Here is a 19661-nt window from a genome sequence, read left to right as displayed (position 1 = left end):
TAATGCTATGCCAAAAGCATGACAGTGAAGTTTCCAACTTTGGAAAGGCCAAGATCACTGGAAGTTTTGTAGTCCGCATCATCTAGAAGCATTGGATGTTAAAAGAAGGACTCACTTAATATCAAAGCACTCAATGTGGTGGGTGTCTCCATCAAGCATGCACACAACATCCAGACCACCAATGTCAAGTGCTTTGCTGTTGAGTACATAGACCAAGTTTGTCATCTCCCTCTTTTCAAAGGCTGACATTAGAGAGACACCTGATATATACTAACATTTCACAAAGTTCTTCCAAGAGGGACTACAATGCTTCATATACCAAGCAATGTTTGTCAAGATACATATTTTTTAATATGCAAAACTGTGTAATGCAGAGCCCCTCCAAAATCACAAAGCATTGCTCCCAGGTCTTGTGAAACCAACGCTGAAGATCTTTTTGACACACCATGGAATTAAACTCATCGCTTATCCAAGAAATAAAGATACCAAAACACAACCCTGTTGCTGAGATCAGACACCTCAAGTGATTAGACCTTCAGCATTGAGGAGGTGCTGTATACCATCAACAATGTTCTCAGTACCCCCAGAACCACAAGAATCATAAAGAGATTGAAAATGTGTACAATTTGAGCAGCTAGTTCCATAGTCGTTCTTTTTTATTTATTGAATTTCAGGAAAGTTACACTGATTCCAAAGAAATATAGTCATACGACAAAGTACAATGACTGATACAAAGAGAAAAGCAAATCGCAAAAGAAAAAAAAATAGACAAAAAAAAGAAATCATGGTAAAAAGAGAAAGGGAAGAAGAAAAAAAAAACTAATAAACTCCGGATATGCCTAGGATGGACGTGGCTAGAAGGAGCCACTAGGTACAGCCTATCCGAAGAACAGGGACAACAAATATTATATCAAACATTTTTTAAGCTAGATGACAAAAGATCACCCCTGTCCTTGCTTCTCCACCAGAGGCCCCCAAATTTGCAGCCATTTTTTCCTGGCTCTGCTTCACTTGCACTTATATAGTGCCATCTCCAGGTTAAATATATGGAACACTCTGGCATACCAAGCCTGAAAAGTCGGGGGATCCTCGTCCTTCCACTTCGAGGCAATCAATATGCGTAGAGTTGCTGTCACCATGAAACAAAAATTGACTTGTGATTTTTCTAGCTGCAAGGACTCATCCCAACCAAAAAGAATTAAAGTTGGAGTTCATAAGTCCGCTCACCCTATAGCCTTATACAGGAAGGTATCGATCCCCTGCTTTACCATGCCCAATTCGCAGCACTCCGCAAACATATGGACCATATCAGCCGGACCTTGACTACATCTTGGGCATTCATTGGACTCCCTTTTCCCCCATGCCCAAAGTTTAGCTGGTGTGAAATATAATCTAAATATTGTTTTAAAATGTTGAGCCTTTAGGTTGGCAGATAAAAGAACCTTCTTAGACAATTCTAAGGACCTATATAAATCCACATCTTGATTTCCTAGTTTCAATGCCCACCCACTTTCTATTTTGACTATATCGTCGCTGCTAGCTTAAATCAGCATATACTTCCTTCACTTGAGGTTGTTTACGAACTAGGATTTCTAAAAGTGGGAAGCAAGACTGGGTGGTAAGGTGTGAAGTGACTAATTTAGTTGTTTCCCTAACCTGTAAATATTTAAATAAACTTCGGGGATCTATCCCGAATCGGTCCTGAATCTCTACAAATGTCATGATGCCAAATGAGTTAACAATGTCTCCAACAAAGTTAATTCCCGCCTGTTCCCACTTGCTACCAATTTTATCAAACAGGAAATCTGGAAAGAAAGATGAGCACCATAGTAGCAGGTAGCGATGGATTTTCGGAATTTTTAATAGTTTACTGGTTCTCTGCCACACACTCCAGGCTGCTCTAAGAGGTTTAAATCGAGTCTTCTTGTAATAACTACTCTCCAATTGTCTGAGTAATAACCCTGGTGCGTGATTGCCCAGAGCCAATTCAAAGATGGATGGTAGTATCTCCACATCTGATATTATTGGCTTTGGTCTAAATAATATAGTCATCTGTTGAAACATAAAAGCCCAGTAATAATATAAAATATTTGGGACAAGCAACCCCCCTCGGTTTTGTGGAATGGACATTAATTTCAAAGATCTCCTAACTTTCTTGTATCCCCAGATAAACTGCGAAAAAAATCGCCTCACTTTAAAAAAAAAAAAAAAAAAAAGGGATTAGGAGTATACAGTGGTATACAACAGAACAAATATAATATTTTCGGGAACATAGTCATTTTTATAACGTTTGCCCTACCAATGATAGATAAATGTAGGTTGTCCATTCTTTTTAAGTCAACACCTATTTTACTGATAAGAGGGTCTGCGTTAATATTCCAGATTGTATCGACATCAGCTGCAATCGAGATCCCTAAGTAGGTAGCTACCTCTGTCCTCCTAGAATCCTGCCAGGTAACTGACTTAGAGCAAACAATCTTAGTTTTATAGGCATTTAGCCCATACCCAGATTCCTCCCAAAACTCCCTAGCGAGGTTTTCGATTCTACCTATCGCCACCTGGGGGTCAGGGGTGACAACCGTGATGTCATCTGCGTAGGCTAGAACCTTAGTGCTGTACCCCCTGACGACTACTGGCTTAATTACAGGATCATTTAAAATCGCTCTGACAAACGGATCTATGTATAATGCAAAAAGGATAGGGGAGCATGGGCAACCCTGCCTTGTCCCCCTTGCGATCTTCACCTGCCCCGACTGCCGCCCCATCAATTGTATTTTTGCACATGATTGAACATATATAGCTCTTAGGGCTGTAAGCATACGTGGTCCAAAACCATTTGACCTTAAGTTCTGCCACAGATAACCCCACTCCACTTGATCGAATGCTTTTTGGGCATCCAATAGTATTAATGACATCTGTTGCCCTGAGATCTCTGCAATATTAAATAGTGAAATTACCCTTTGGATATGGTCGGTCGTACCTCTACCAGGGATAAAACCGGTTTGCCACGGGCTTACCAGAGGATCAATTAGCTTAGCTAGCCTCCTCGCTAAGATTTTAGATTAAAGCTGCTCATCAGCATTTATCAGAGTAATCGGTCTGTAGGAGGCTGGGTCTTCCGTCACCTTCTCCTTCTTCAAGAAAATGACTAAACTAGTCTCCTGCCATGATTTAGGTGGGATCCCTTTCTGCTGAACTGCTAAAAACAGATCCAACAGGAGAGGGGCAAGTTCCCTGTGCAGAGCTTTATAGATCTCCATGGGTAGCCCGTCTGGGCCTGCCGCCTTCCCAGAAGCCATAGACGATAATACCTTGTTAACCTCTTTCAATGTGATGTCTACCTCTAGCTCTTGAATCAGAGGCAATATTCTGGTACCAGGGCCCACAGCTACTGGGGCGCTAAGCCTAGACTTATAAAGGTCTTGATGAAAATCTTGAAAAATTTCCACTATCTCTTGAGGTTCATTAGAGATTGTGCCATCCTTCCTTTTCAGCTTCGTAATGCAGCTTGCCGCTGCTCTTTGTCTAATCCGAAGTGCGAGATGTTTCCCTGTCATTTCGCCATATTCATAATGATCTTGCCGACCAGTTTGGAGCCTTTCTGCTATAACTTTATAATAGACCCCATTTATCTTCGCCTTAGTACTGATTACTTTTAATTCAACCTCCGATTGCAGCTGAGACTGTTTTTGCGCGATAGTTACCATATGTTCTAACTCATATCTGCCCAGCTCCTGCAACAGTGAACCGATAGCCTCTTGCTGTTCTTTCATATGAAACCCTACGAAACTGATTACCTCCCCTCTAAGCCCTGCCTTATAAGCGTCCAGTACATTTTCCCTTGAGGTGCTGTACCTATTAGCTTAAAAAAACTGGATAGTCCAGCACTTTATATGATCAATAAAGCCGTTGGTAGATAATAGTTTCCTGTCAAAGGTCCATTTTACAGCGGCTTTTGTGTACCCGGAAATTTCAATATCCAAAACCAAAGGGTTGTCGTCCGAAAGAACCTTAGGTAGCTTCCTTATCTGTGCATTTTTTACTAGTGACGTGGGGATAAAGAAATAATCTAGCCTTACATATTTTCTTTGTGGGCAAGAATAATATGTTTATCCTGGGTCTCCAATTTTATTAATAGGCCATATGTCTACCAACCCATGGCTATCGGATAATGCCTGTACTGCTTGAAAAACTTGTGGTTTCCTGCCTTGGTACCCACCCGCTTGCATCAATATGAATGTTAAAATCCACACATATGATCAGTGGGGCAGGCCACGAGGCGAGCTCTACTTCTAGTTCTGCCAGCAGATCTGAGTCGTCTAGATTTGACCCGTAGATAGTGCAGAGTGTGCCAAAGCTGGGAATTAAGGCAATTGCCCACTGGCCCTATTTGTCAGATAATGTGCGTTTACTAGGTGGCAGCCGGTTAGATACATGAATTGCCATCCATCTAGTATTAGAGGTCTGTGAGGAGCAAATTGCTTGTGTAAAACCTGGAATACAATTTAGACTTCTCTTCTGCCAAGGGATATGAGTTTCCTGCGGACATATAAAATCCAAGCCCAGAGTTCGCAATACTTCACCAGTCCTACCTCTCTTCACTCGATCATTCAGCCCCCGATGTTGATCGTGCAAAAAGTTAGCTTACCCACCCCGGCATTTTCCTTGAAACCTACTTTGCCAGCTTTGCTGCTTAAACCAATCCTTCAAACTACCTGGAACCCAGAACTTATTTAATATACAGTGAATTACTTTCCTGAATTTTATTGTTTTTTTCCCTCTCCTTACCCCCCTCCCTCTCCCCCTCCCAGATCCGCCCCTCCCGCTCCCCCCCTTCCCTCCCTGTGTCGTGAAGCAACAGACCTATCTCGGTCTGTGGGTGATGACTGGTGGCGTTCCCTCACTAGGGTGACATATAAGAAGAAAAGACAAAAAGAAAACAAATTTCCCCATGCTTCTCTCACCCTCACCCCCACTTTCTATTCATACACCTTCACTAGAACCCTCCACCATATCACCATTTAACGGTCCAATACTAGAAAAGAGAAAGAAAGAAAAAGACTTAGTCTTGTGGCTAAAAAGGAATACTAGGGGGGCGTGGCCAAGATGGCGGAGTGAACGGACGTGTTCTGCCCGAGCTCCTGCACCCGCCAAGGCCCTAAGCCCTAATCACAGCTTCTCTCCCCCCTAGCCGAGCCCGGCGACCGGGTGTGGGCGAGGAGATCCCCAGGCACAGCAGAGCGAAACTCCGGTCCTTCGGTGAGCCACAGCACAGACGGCGGAGGTCTCGGCCGCTGGAGCACGGAGCGGAGGTGACGAGGCGGCCCGCATAGAGGACCCAACTGAGGCGGCGCCGGCCCGGAGAGCAGTGCGACGAGCCTCCGGAAAGCAGAGAGACGGGCCTGGAGGGGAACGGCCGCACGCTGGTGGCTTTGCTGCGCTGGCCGCCGGAGTTCGTGGTGCTCCGGCCCGACGCCTGACGGCACAGGGGACCCCGGCCTTGCCCCGCCCCGGGGCTACGCGAGGCCGCGGCTGCGGCCCAGCGGGAGAGGAACAGAGGCCCGGGACACCGCCGGAGCGAGGTACAGGAGAGCCGGACACTCAAAGAAGAGCGGTGTCGCCCGGGAGGTCCCGTAAGTCGGTGGACCCATACCAGGAGCACGCAGGACGGCGCTCCGGCGAGGAGGAGTGCTCTGGTCCCGCTCCTGCCCCCAAATCTACCTGAGGCCGCGGCTGCGGCCTAGTTGGCGGAGGTCCGAAGCCGCGACCAGCCAGAGATAGCACACAGCCCGAGGCGGACTTCTGGAAAGCGGGGGTCTAGGCACGGGGCAGACGGCTGGATCGGCGAGCTCCGAAGTGGGGCACTTGCACGGAGACGGAGCGGGGCCCTGGCTCCCAACACCCCTGGCCGGAAGTGGTGAGGAGTGGACCGGGAGAACGAGTGTGGGCGCCCGGCGGAGCGAGGACTCGAGGTGCGCCACACAGGGGTGATCCTACAATTTTAACGACGCCTGCCCCCTAGAACACGGCTGGAGGGACGGATAGGGACCCGGAAAGCAGCAGCCGGACAGTGCTGGGACGCCATTATTGGGACAGGCACGAGGGGGGCGCGGAGTGCCCCGGGACATCGCGGATTGACTGTGAGCAGTACCAGGGTTTGAGGGGCGGTGGTAAGCCGCGGCACCGGCACCAGGTGGCCAAGAGCGGGGCCCCAGTCAGAGCCCCCCCCCTCTCTCCCAAGGACTCGGCACTAGAGGTGAGGAGTGGGCTGGGTGTGTGTATCGAAGTGCCGGGCCCCCAGTGGAGCCCCAGGTTGCCCCGAAGAGGTCGGAAGTCTGAGACATTTCACACCACGGAGGCCGGGGAACCAGGACAACGCCTGTTACCCATTGCAACAGCGGAGGGGTAACCTGGGAAAAGCACCGAGTGCCATTGGGCTCTTCCTGAGCAACCGGAAGCCGGGGGCTCGAACGTGGGTCGCAGGACTTGTTGAGGACCGGCCTACAGTGCGCAGGCTCTCGAAGGTGCAGGCCGGAAGTACAGGCCTAACCGGGTAACGGATTAGCTGGGGACTGCCGGAGCTCCCACGCGAGCAGCGGAACAGTGAGGAAGATGGCCGGGCAGAAAGGCGGCAAAGGAGGTAGTCGGACGCTCACAGAAATGCTCAATAAACCAGCCAGCAAAGGGGACAAGGCCTCAACACAGTCAGGAGGTGCATGCGGATCGCAAGGGGGGGAACAGCGGTGAGCCTCCGGTCACCAGATCCTTTTTAGAGTCCCTGTTTGGGACTTTGAGGGACGACTTTCAGGAGTTGAAAAAGGAAGTGGCCGGTGAAGTACGAGAACTGCGCAGAGAGGTGGATGGTCTTGGGGAGAGGGTGGAAGCGGTTGAGAGCTCCACGCAAAGGCAGGACGATGAGATTACACACTTGCAGCAGGAGGTCCTCCGCCTCAGGGACCAACACATTGACCTCCAACTACATAACGAAGATCTGGAAAACAGAGCAAGACGGAACAACATACGAATCCGGGGAGTGCCGTCCACAGAGGAGACCTCCGGCATAGTGGCCTATTTGCAAGAACTGTTCCGCGTTGTCCTTGGCGAACCTGCGGAATTCCCTATCAGGATTGATAGAGCTCACAGAGTAGGCCCGCGACGACGGGCGAATGGACCTCCGCCGGATGTACTGGCTTTTCTTCCTGACTTCCCGCTAAAAGAGAGGATCATGTACGAAGCGAGGAAGAAGCAATCGATAGTGTTCAGAGATCACCAAGTGGCACTGTACCAGGATCTAGCTGCGACTACGCTCCAGAAACGCAGGGCATTCAAGATTGCAACGGACTTCCTAAGACAACACGACACGCCCTATTCGTGGGGGCACCCCTTCCGCCTCATTTTCCGTTGGAATGGAGAGTCGCACCAGTTGCGATCTCTTCAAGATGTCTGCGAAGTCCTAGGGATCACGGCAGAGGAGGAGGAGTCGTCCACGCCACGACGAAGGAGGATTCAACTGACGGTGGCTGGCGGAGAGTCTCGAGACACAGGCCGCAGAGGGCCACGCAGAGACCGGACTTGCCGACAGTAAGATCTGGAATGGCGGACGCAATTCGAACTGCTACCGAGACCTCGATGGTCGAGGGAGAAGTGGCGCTGACCGCCTAACAGGACTCCGGGGGGAGATTGACAGTGCATTATTGATAAAGCGGGCTTGGGGAGGAGGTGGGTGCGGGAATGCGAGGGCGGGGTGCTGGTGGCTGGTCGCCCACGAAGGTAACTTACCACAGACCTGTCCGTAAGGGGCAGGCCTGGGACTCTTTGGACTACAAACGGTTAAAGGGGATGGGTTGGGAGGCTCAAGTTGGGGAAAGGGGGAAGGGGATGCGGGGGTCGGGGAGTTGGAGTTCGGGAGCCCTGGGATCCGGGAGGGGGGTGTTCGGGGCAACTCAGTCCGGTGTCTTTGTTATGTACGTTCAGCTAAACCGGACCTCACGGGCCGACTCACAGACGGGATTGGCACTGGCCGCCTTCGCCTGCCTTGTGCTGGAAGGTTACATTGATCTGGTATGGCAGGCTTGAAAGTGGTGACTTTGAATGTGAAAGGCCTAAACAACCCCACAAAGCGGAGGGCAGTTCTCTCCTTGTTAGAGGCCTCGCAGGCGGACATCTGTCTGTTACAGGAAACGCACTTGTTGGTGGGTGATTGTCATAGAATGCGGTCCCGTGCCTTCCCCACTCAGTTCTTTTCTTCCCACTCCACTAAAACGGCGGGAGTTGCTATATTGGTATCTAAATCCTTTAGGGGTGAGGTGCTACACAAATTAGCTGAACAAAAAGGGAGACTACTGGCGTACAGGTTTATGCTGGGGCTTCTGCATTTCACGGTGGGGTCGGTTTACTGCCCAAACGAGCGTCAGGAACACTTCCTCCACACCACGTTGATAGATGTCACGGCATCCCCTGATCGACATCTCATTCTGGGGGGGGACCTTAACATGGTATTTGATTCCTCACTAGACAGATCAGCACAGCGCTTTCCACAGACTGGGGAACTCTTGAACACTATGAAAACACATTTGGCTGAACTCGACCTGCATGATCTTTGGAGAGGGTTTCACCCCACAGATAGGGACTACTCATATTTTTCACACGCGCACAAAACGTATGCACGGCTAGATTACTTGCTGGTTTCAGGCCCGGTTCGGGACATGGCCACTGCCTCGGAGGTCGGGGTCATCTCCCTATCGGACCACGCTCCGGTCTCTGGTACCTTTCTGCCCCCGTCGATCCCTGTTCAACGCGGAGTCTGGCGCCTACGGGACGCCCTTTCACACAAAAAACCTGTGGTGCAGCGTATCACTGAGGCTGTGACTGAATTTCAGCTGCACAACGCTAACTCCGACATCACCTTGGCGACTCAATGGGGGGCTCTTAAGTCGGTCTTACGGGGAGAATTTATATCAATATCAGCAACCGAAAATAGGGAAAGGAAAGTTAAACGGGAAGAACTCACGCACAAGGTCAGGGAATTGGAACAGGTGCATCAGCGCACGGGGGCTCCCAGAATTTGGAAACAGCTAAAAGCGGCGAGGAAGCTCCTGTCGTCTCTAGATCTGGACAGGGCTGAGTATGCGGCTCTTCGCCTGAAACACGCTTTTTACACGGGGGGATCGCTGTGGCCGGTTATTGGCAGCTAAGCTTAGAGTTGCACACCAATGCCGTCGAGTCAAAGAACTTGCGGTGCCTGATGGGTGCACAGTCACAGAAGACGCCGACATAGCTGAGGCTTTTCGACAGTTCTACTCCGAGCTCTACGCGGAGGACGGGGCAGCGACTGGGGACCCTGATGGATATCTGGACTCAGTGACTCTTCCGTCCCTAGCTCAAATACAGACTGACTACCTAGATCGAGAGATTAGGATAGAGGAAGTTATCTCGGCGATCGCTAGGCTAAAACTCGGGAAGGCTCCGGGACCGGATGGATACACCACCCTCTTCTATAAGACGTTTTGCACCGCCCTAGCTCCGATACTGACCAAACTGTTTAACTCCTTTAGCTGCCCCGGCGCTATCCCATCGGATCTCCTGCATGCCACGGTATCGGTCATACCCAAACCGGGGAAGGACAGGGCTCAGTGTGGCTCGTACAGACCGATCTCCCTCTTAAACGTTGACCTAAAAATCTACACAGGGATCTTGGCTGCGAGATTGGCGCAATATCTCCCTGGACTGATTGAAGCGGACCAGTCCGGCTTTATACCCGGCAGGCAAACGGTAGACAATACCAAGCGGTTGGTGCACGTACTGGAGAAGGCTTCCCGGATCCCGGGGGAAAGGATGCTCCTCTCAGTCGACGCCGAGAAAGCGTTTGACCGGGTGCATTGGCCGTATCTTGAACGGGTGATGGCTCGAATGGGCATAGGGGAGAAATTTAGGTGCATGGTCTTTAATTGTTATAAGTTCCCGTCGGCGGCAGTGCGAGTCAATGGCTGTGGCTCAAGACGTTTCAATATCGAACGCGGCACGAGACAGGGGTGCCCGCTGTCCCCTTTACTTTTCGCCCTCTACATGGAGCCCTTTGCCCAGAGAGTGAGACAAAATGCAGATGCTACAGGAGTGCGGATGGGGGGTTATACCCACACGGTAAGCTTGTACGCAGACGATGTCATTTTTGCGCTAGAGGATCCACGGAGGGCTTTGCCCACATGTATGGAAGAGCTCGGGGCTTTTGCGAGAACGGCCGGGTTCAGGATGAATATGGGGAAATCCACGGCATTGGATATCTCCCTGACACCCGGGACGAGACTTGATTTACAGAGGCGTTACCCACTGAGGTGGTCACGGGACCATGTGCCTTATCTAGGTATCCTGCTGGCCCCCACACTGTCGGCGATGGTAGCGGTTAATTATGAGATGGTAGGCAAGAAAGTGAAAGAGGAACTGGGGAGATGGAACAAGGGGACGATATCGTGGCTAGGCAGGATAGCAGCGCTGAAGATGACTGTGCTACCACAGATCCTATATCTCTTCCGGGCACTTCCGCTACAGCCCCCTAAAGGTTGGATGCGGATGATGCAGACGGCTCTATCCCAATTTGTCTGGCAAGGCCGTGTGCCTCGGATGAAGAGAACACTGACGACCCTGGCGCCAGAGGCGGGTGGACTGGGTGTCCCTGACCTTCACAAATACTTCCAGGCGTCACAGCTGAGGTACCTGGTGGAGTGGAGCAGATGGGAGTCGGACAAGCACTGGCTCTTCCAAGATCAGGCGGTGGCGGGCCGTCCACTGCAGGAAATACCATTCCTGCGTAGACAACACAGACCCCCGAACCTTTACGCCTCATATGTTACTAGGGTCCGGCTGAGGGTATGGGACGCTACTTGCGAACGGTTCGAGCTAACCTCGTTCCCCTCTCCGTTCACCCCTATTGTGGACAATCCAGACTTCACGCCAGGGACGGAACCGGGTGCTTTTGCGCATTGGCGAGAGAAAGGCTGCAGGGCGCTTTTTCATATGTACGGGGAGGGTGGGGTCCTCCCCTTTGAGGACCTTAAGGAGAGTTACCAGCTGGTCGAGGCGGATAGGATGCGATATTGGCAGGTTAGACACTGGGCACTGCAACCTCAGGTGCGGGACGCGGCAGATAGGAACCTGCTCCCCTATGAGCGTTGGTTGGCGACGCGCACTTCGGATGCGAAACTCATATCGGATCTATATAAAATGCTACAGCCTCCGTCCACACACATCTATAACCCTGGTAGGGAGAGATGGAACAGGGAACTTGGGAGAACACTAAGCCACAAAGAATGGGAGCAGATCTCATACCGAGCGCGACATTCTGCATATCATGTGGGGCTCACAGAAACCTTCACCAAGGTTTCGACATACTGGTACCGCACTCCTGAACGCTTGCACGAAATGAACAGGCTCATAGACACTACATGCTGGCGCGCTTGTGGGCACATTGGGACTTTAACGCATATCTTATGGGAATGCCCACTGCTACAGGACTATTGGAAGGAGGTGATCGATGAAATTGATAAATGTTTTGGCATAGAATTACCTCGTTTCCCGGCCTATACCTTACTGGGCCTACCTAATGCCTTAATGTTTCCGTTGAAATCCCGGAGAGGGAGACACATAGCCATCGCCTTGGGCTCCGCTGTGCAGAACATTCTAGTACACTGGCGCACCTCCACTGTTCCCTCGATCACGGGCTAGTTGCACAGGCTGTGGCATGTACTGGGTATGGAGAAAATTTCACTTACACTAGCTGGGGAGGTCGACCAATTCACAGAGCTGTGGCAACCATTCCATACTTTATTAGCTACTGAATTCAGGGAGCTTACGTGCCCCAGATATCTGAGACTCCTTAGGCTTACACCACCGATCACCTGAATGGCCAGGAGGGAGGAGGAGTGATGGGCAAGTGGGTTGGGTACACAAAGAGAGAGGGCTTGTGAGTGTCAGAGAACCTTTCTTGCGCGGCACCGGACTGAGAGTTGGGGGAGGGGGAAGGGGATAGGTTTGGGGGGTGGTTGGGGTAGTTTGTTACGTTCATTGTGAAGTACAGAGAGATTGTTATTTGCTTTCTGGTCGACGTTCGACTGCAATGCTTGAGGATGCCAACCGTAGCGGCTCTCGCCTGATTTAGACTATAGAACCACGAAGGTGGCGGTGAGCTTTGAAGACTGTATCAGCAGTTAATTCGCTCTCTGGGAACTGTCTATTATTGCCCGACCTTTTTCTTGTTTTACACTGCTACACCTCTGTACTTCTTCAATAAAAAATATTTAAACCTAAAAAGGAGTACTATAGGGTCCTGATTAGTCTTAGTTGAATATTGTCTCACGACTTCTGTTAATCCGACGCGTATCTAGTCAACCGACCCCCTCGGGAGTCATTTGCCTCCACCGTCTAAAAACTCTTTAGCCTTGATTTCTGAGGTGAAGACTAACAGGGTCCTTCCACACGACTTTCAACCGGGCCGGATTTAATAAGAAGGCTTGTGCCCCCTTTTCCTGGAACTGAGAAATCATTTGGCGTAAATGCCATCTTCGTTCCACAGTGATGTGGCAAAAATCGAGCCTGGTGAAGAAAGAGAACCCATCGGCCGCCCGTTGTGTATCTGGTCTGGCCTTCTAGAACTTGTGTTGCCTCAATAGGAAATTCCCGAAATAGACTAAAATTGCCCGAGGCTTGGCATCGGGACGAATTGGCTAGCGTATATTGAATGGAACTCTGTGCGCCCTCTGGATTTCCTGGGACCACCTCCACCCTTCTAGATCTGGGAAGGATTTCTGCAACAGCTGTGCCATGAATTCTCTTACGTCTGATCCCTCCTTCCCTTCCGGGAACCCGAGGAATCGTAAGTTGTTCTTTCTTTGACGATTCTAGCTCTCTTCGAGCTTCCATTGGATGTCTACGAGTTGTGCCTCATGCGCCTCCACTTGCTCCTTTGATCCAGCGAGATCTACCTCTAGCGTTGCAGTTCTTGACTCTACTTCGGTCATCCGGTCACAGATGTTATTACAAGTTCTTCCAATTTTTCTGACAGCCCCCTGAAGTTTCCGAGCTACATTTTTTGAGCGTTTGCTCTCCATTCGGGCTTCATCACGATGTGCTACAATGCACTGAAGAATTGATTCCAGTGTGGGGGGTGACTGGGTTGCTACTGCTTCCTTAGTTGGATGTTTTTCAACCCCCACCAATTGATCCCCTAAAGAATAATCCCACCTTGGGGGGCGTGGCTAGCAGCATGCAGTGCTAGACGTGTGGTCCGGGAGCTCCCGGCCGACGAGTTACAAATCCGCCGTTAAACTGTGCCACGGACAATTAAAACCGCCAAATACTGTGTGGCGGACAGCCCAGAAGTGAACCCCCGTGTCGGCGGGAGGTTTTGAAGACTCAGGAGCCTCCAATCTCGGGTTTTGTGGCGGCGGCCGGAGGACGACCCAGCAATCCAATATGGTGACCCTGCATTAGGCTCCGTGTCCGGGAGGCGAAGGAGGGCGCCGCGGAGCCGATACCGCAGACCCAGCGACGGCGCTAACCTGCAATACCTGGACACCGGGGTACCACGCGCAGAGGACCAAGTGCCCCAGGCTATTCGAGCTACCGGTGCCTGACCGCCCACCGCAAGAGGACAGCTCGGCAGGGATATCGAGGCGGCCGGCGGCGAACAACACTGGGGGCGCCGCTAGAGGCCACAAACCGGAGGAGCGGACCCGCGATCCTGAGGCAGTGACCGCTGCAGAGACCCTGAATACACGGAGCTGCTCCCATAATCCCCTACAACCCGCCAGAGACACTCACGGTAGGCCGGTTCGCGGGCGCCCCCCACTAGCAAGGCGGGGTGAGTTGGCGGCCGCGACGGGAGGTGTGCAGTGGGGCCGCCCAGCGGGACAGCGCACTTACAAGCGAGCGCAGGGCACCAGAAGCGGCAACCGGGAGGGCAGTGCACGGAGGTGTGGAGCCCCTAGCAACCGGGCGATACCTTTACCAAGATGGCGGCCATGCTCCTCGGCCGGCCATCCTCGATGCTAGAGCCAGCGTTAGGAGGGGTGTAGCCTGCTCTGGTGAAGGCGCATGAGGTGGGGAGCGACCTTAAAGTACTGACTGTGGACGAGATTGGTCGCACGCCCCCCACCCCCCCCCCCCCAGTCAGACACACAGCTCGGGGGACAACGAATAGCGGCTGCACATGCTGACAGGAGCCACGTAGAACTCGGTGAGCAATCCGAACACAGGTGTGGACCTTCCTAGGGCCACACGACGACGGGGGAGACACACACTGCTGCACCCCCCCCCCCCTCACTTTGTCCGGAGTATGGAGCTGAGCTGTACACTGGCCCGGTATACACACTCAGGAGGCGAGGAACGCTATGGACACCACTATTGTACGTAAACGTACCATAACGTTCACTCTACATGACTAAAAGCTCGGCGAATAGGCCTGGTAGACGTGGAACTGACCCACACCATAGGCGGCAATAGCCAGCACACACCTGGAAGATAGCCACGACCACCGGGCGGCGGAAGTAGCACCCAGAGGGAGGAAGGGAACAATAGCGCCAGGCTCGGTCAGCAACAGGGAGGGAGAGGAGGAAGGACCGCCACTGCACCACTACCAAGGTGGGTCGTGTACGCCTGTCTCCCCGCGACTCAGACTCACCTCCACAATAATGGGGAAGAAAGACCCGCCACCAAGGCCACTGAAACAAGGCCCTATGGACAATTTTGCAGCACCACGGCAGGCCAGGGAGAACCCGGACGTCTCATCTGGGGCCCCCGTCGACACTGGGATTCTGCTCGCAGCGATACAGGCATCCAGAACGGACATTCAGGAATCACGGGCGGCACTGGAGGTCAAGATCGGCGAGGTGGGATCGGAAGTCACTCTCCTGTGCCAAGATTTCAGAAACCTCTCGGCCAGGGTGACAGAGACAGAATCTCGCATCGGAGAAGCAGAGGACGCGATCACCACGGTCCGGAAGGAAATGGCAGAACTCCAGGCATCACACCGACAACTTCTGTGGAAGGTGGACGATGCAGAAAACAGGGCCCGCCGCAACAACCTGCGCTTTGTAGGTTTTCGTGAAGGAATTGAGGGGAACAATATGTCGGCATTCCTGCACACGTGGCTCAAGGAAACCTTCTCAGGGGCACACTTCTCGACGTGCTTCGTGATTGAAAGAGCCCACAGAGCACTGCTGGCGAAACCCCCGGAGGGGGCGAGACCTAGACCAGTGATCGCACGTTTCCTCAACTTCGCCGATAGAGACCTGATCTTGAGGGAAGCTAGGAAACTAGGTGAAATCAGGCTGGAGAACACTAACATCATGATCTTCCCCGACTACAGCCAGGAGGTGCAGAAACAGAGGCGCTCCTTTGACTCGGTGAAGACTAAACTCAGATCAATGAACGTTACGTACATGCTGCTCTTCCCGGCGAAACTCAAAGTCATCTACAAAGATAAAGCAATCTTCTTTAATCACCCGGAGGACGCATGGCAGTGGCTGGAGGAGAGGCCGATCTTCAATGGCAGGGAAACAGCTGGTCGCGAGGAACTGGACAGAGTCGTGAGAGAAAAGACACAATGGGGCCTGCCCAAGCAACAAAGAAGGAAATCTAAAAGGACATTCGCCCGTACTGCAGGAACCCCATACCATGCACACGCATCTGCAGGAGGCCGAAGGGGGAGGTCGGAGTCCCCGGGGGCCTCCAGCACAGCTGATCGGAGACTGCGGGGAGATAGCAAACGGACCTGCTCGGAAGGAGACGACGAGGAAGGTGCTGAACTCAGAGACTCGGAAACCGAGGCGGACGACCTGACCAGCCATCGGAGTTCTGTCCACCCCCTAGTGACTGAGATACACAACCTGGAGCAGGAGAACTCCGACAAGATGAGTGGGGCTGACACCTCGACACAGGATTCCCACTCCTGAATGCAGCAGCAGTGGACTATTGGAATCGTCGGCCGGGACGACGGCGGCACGCAAGTTGTCACCACCCCTTTGTTTCTTTCCTTTGTTTTTCTATCCTTACTTGGGTTTTTGTTGTTAGTTTAAGACGTTTCCTTAAGGTCTCACACTCTGTCCACGGTTGTCCCTGGGCGCGACGCCCAGCAAACGTACTGTACTACATCCTGCCGGGGTGGGACTGTGAGACCTAACTGAAAACAGGGAGGGAGTGGGAGGGCGACAGACCGACTCCTACGGACAGCTCGGACCTCTGGGGGGATGAGACTGGACGGGGAGGGAGGTGGGGAGGGGGAGGGGAGGCAGGGGGAGACAATTTCAACCAGTTGGGGCAGGGGGGGGAGAGGCAGGGGGGGGGCGGCCACAATCGTACGAGCTAAAGCACCACTATTGGCACACATCCTGGAAGTCCATGAACCATAAGACTCACTCCACACCATGGCAGGTACACTAACTGACCCACCACGGGAGAGCAGGGGGGTGTCACTCCTCACTTGGAATGTCAATGGCCTGGGGTCCAGAGTAAAGAGGGGGTTGGTGAACGCATATATCAAGAGGGTGGCTCCGGACTTTATACTCCTACAAGAGACACACCTAAGAGGCGAGAAATGTGCATTTATAGCTAGAGGGAGATACACAGTCTTGGCACATGCAGGCTACACTACTGATTCAAGGGGAGTGGCAGTGTTGATAAATAAATCATTCCCGTTCGAGGTGTCCCGCACATGGATAGACCCGCAGGGCACCTACGCTGGGGTACAGGGAATATGGAAAAGGCAAACATACACAGTGCTCTCGGTATATGCCCCGCCGAAACTTCAGGCGCGGACTCTCAGAGCGATCGCTTCCATCATTATAGACACCGCAGACACATTCCAAATAGTGGGTGGAGACTTCAACGACGTCATGTCGGAGGAGCTAGACCGTACAGGGCCAACTCGCAGGGGTGGGGCGCCAACAGCACTGTCGCAACATATGACCAACTTGGGCCTCACGGACATCTGGCGATGGCGCCACCCTACTCGTGAGGCATACTCCTTCTACTCTGGAGCACATAGAGTATTCTCTAGATTGGATTACATATTTATGGCTAGGCAGTACCTTACTGCTGGAGACGAGGTGGAGTTTAAAGCGAGGGGAATTTCAGATCACTCGCCAATGTATGCAAAAGTGGGATCGGTAGGGGGAAAGGGAGGTTCAGAGTGGCGTTTGGCAGCTTGGGATCTCCAAAAGCCAGAGATAGCACGGGGTCTCAGGGCCGACATCAAAGTCTACGTGGCGGAGAACGAGGGCTCAGTCGAATCAGGGTCAACCTTCTGGGAGGCATTGAAACCAGTCCTCAGGGATAGGGCACAGAGTAGGTTAAGGGTAGAATGGAAGAGGCAGCTGGCAGAGACAACGGAACTAGAAATCACAATAATGCGTTTAGAAGAGGAATACCAGGCACATAAGGAGGAGAATACCCTGAGAAGACTGCTAGACAAACAGCATGAATATAGGGAGATAGTTTCGAATGAGGCACGGACACAATCCTTGGCAACACTACATCGGTTATACGACATAGGGGACAAGTCCGGCAAACTCCTAGCCTGGTTGGGCAGAAAGGAAAGGGCAGCAAGATGGGTGGAACAGATTAAAAAGTTAGACGGAGGCCTGGTAAATACAGACCGAGAGATAGCTGACGCTTTTGCAACCCACTATGCGCGCTTCTACACAGCGCGGGAACTTGGGACGGAGGACGAGGCACTTCAGTACATGGGGGAGGTTGACCTACCTACACTGCCTCCCGACACCAGTTTAACACTGGAGGCGGACATCACACTTGACGAGATATCGGAGGCAGTAAATAAACTTAAAACAGGGAAAACACCGGGACCAAACGGGTTCCCGGCGGAATTTTTTAAGTGCACCGCAGATCTGTTGTCACGCCACATCAAAGCCCTGTACGCAGCTTCCTACCAGGAAGGCCGCCTACCACCAGACCTCACGCTGGCTACCATAGTCCCTATCCATAAACTAGGAAAGCCCAAAGACGAATGTGCCTCCTATCGCCCCATCTCCCTCCTAAACATGGAGGTGAAGATTCTAGCTACGGTCCTGGCGGGGCGTTTGAGATCGGTGCTCCCAGATCTCATACACGCGGACCAATCCGGATTTCTACCAGACAGAGCCACTAAACTGAACCTTAGACGCACGCACAATTGGCTCCAAGAGGTTAAGGACAGAGAGGAACCCCACTGGTTCCTATCCCTGGACGCAGAAAAAGCGTTCGATGCGGTACACTGGCCCTTTCTCATGGCAGCACTACAGAAGTTCGGCCTGGGCCCGAAATTCCAGGGGTGGGTAAGACTTTTGTATACAGCACCGACCGCACGCGTCAGGGTGAATGGTCGACTATCCAGGGAGTTCCAGATTTCCAGGGGCACGAGACAGGGGTGTCCACTGTCCCCTCTTCTATTTACGCTAACGATCGAGGTCCTGGCGGCCAGGGTGAGGCAGAACCCAGACATCAGCGGCTTCACATGGGACAGACTAGGGGGAGCACAAGAAAAAATATCATTGTACGCCGATGACGTCCTACTATACGTCACCAAACCCGAGTGCTCGATCCCGACGCTGTTTGAGGAATTGGAGGGATTTGGAGCGAGGGCGGGTCACACCATCAACTGGAACAAGTCTGTTCTCTATGACCCACGGGGGGCGGATAACTGGGGGGCCATACCCGAGCAGCTGCTCACTACTGCAGACGGCTTTCAGTACCTGGGCACATATATTACGATAGATAGGGCACGCTCATTCTGTAAGAATATAGAAAGAGTAATGACAGACGCAACTGAAGACATGACCAGATGGAGGCAACTGCCGCTCACCCTACTAGGCAGGGCGGCCATGTATAAGATGATTACTCTCCCTAAGTTCCTCTATGCCCTCCAGAATGAGTACTATCCTCTCCCAACCAACACAATCTCCAAAATACATGCGGACTTACGTTCATTCCTATGGCTGGGGAAGCAACCCCGTATTGTCCTCCAAACACTCCAACGGCATCAGTACAGTGGGGGGATCTCACTACCCAACCTTGAGGCGTACTACTGGGCAGAACATCTGACCCCCATTAATGACTGGATACACACCCCAGCAGACCACCCGACATATGCGCTGGTGAGACATAAGCTATCACCACATACTATACATTACTACCTATACGGGGGTAAGGTGAGGAGGTCGCTCTTGCCGGCCACAACGATCACTCTAAGGGCGTGGACACGTGCCACGAAACGCATGGGCTGGGAGGGGAGGTTGACACGTCAAACGCCGCTCTGGCACTGCCAATGGCTAACAGAAATAAAGAAATTGAAGGGGTTCCAAAGATGGGATGACATAGGGATCTCACACATCGGGGATGTGGTGTACAGGGGTGAATTGAAATCATTCCGCATGCTACAGCCAGAATTTGGCTTGCACCGTTCACAACTATTTAAACACACTCAGTTCGCTCATGCGTGGAGGGCCCAAAATGTCACTCTGGCAGACGTGCCGGAATACGCACCACTGGAAGGCAGGCTTCTCCAGGAACAGATGGTCCATCAGGCGGTCTCCCTCACATATAAGACACTAACTAATCACATGTTGGGCGACCTCTTGAAATTGAGAGGAAAATGGGAGGCAGAGGTGGGGGAGATG

At 52.2% G+C, this 19661-nt stretch overlaps 1 protein-coding gene across 2 annotated transcripts in view; it reads right to left on the bottom strand.

Moving 5' to 3' along the window:
* Positions 1 to 19661, bottom strand: part of MYO19 (myosin XIX) — a 603741-nt gene that overhangs the window by 150398 nt on the left and 433682 nt on the right. The gene's annotated exons all lie outside the window — the stretch shown is intronic.

This window comes from Lissotriton vulgaris, chromosome 2_1 (assembly GCF_964263255.1).
Source record: "Lissotriton vulgaris chromosome 2_1, aLisVul1.2, whole genome shotgun sequence".
Lineage (NCBI taxonomy): Eukaryota > Metazoa > Chordata > Amphibia > Caudata > Salamandridae > Lissotriton > Lissotriton vulgaris.
The sequence above is the reverse complement of the archived record's forward strand: the minus strand, read 5'-3'. Positions and strand labels throughout refer to the sequence as shown.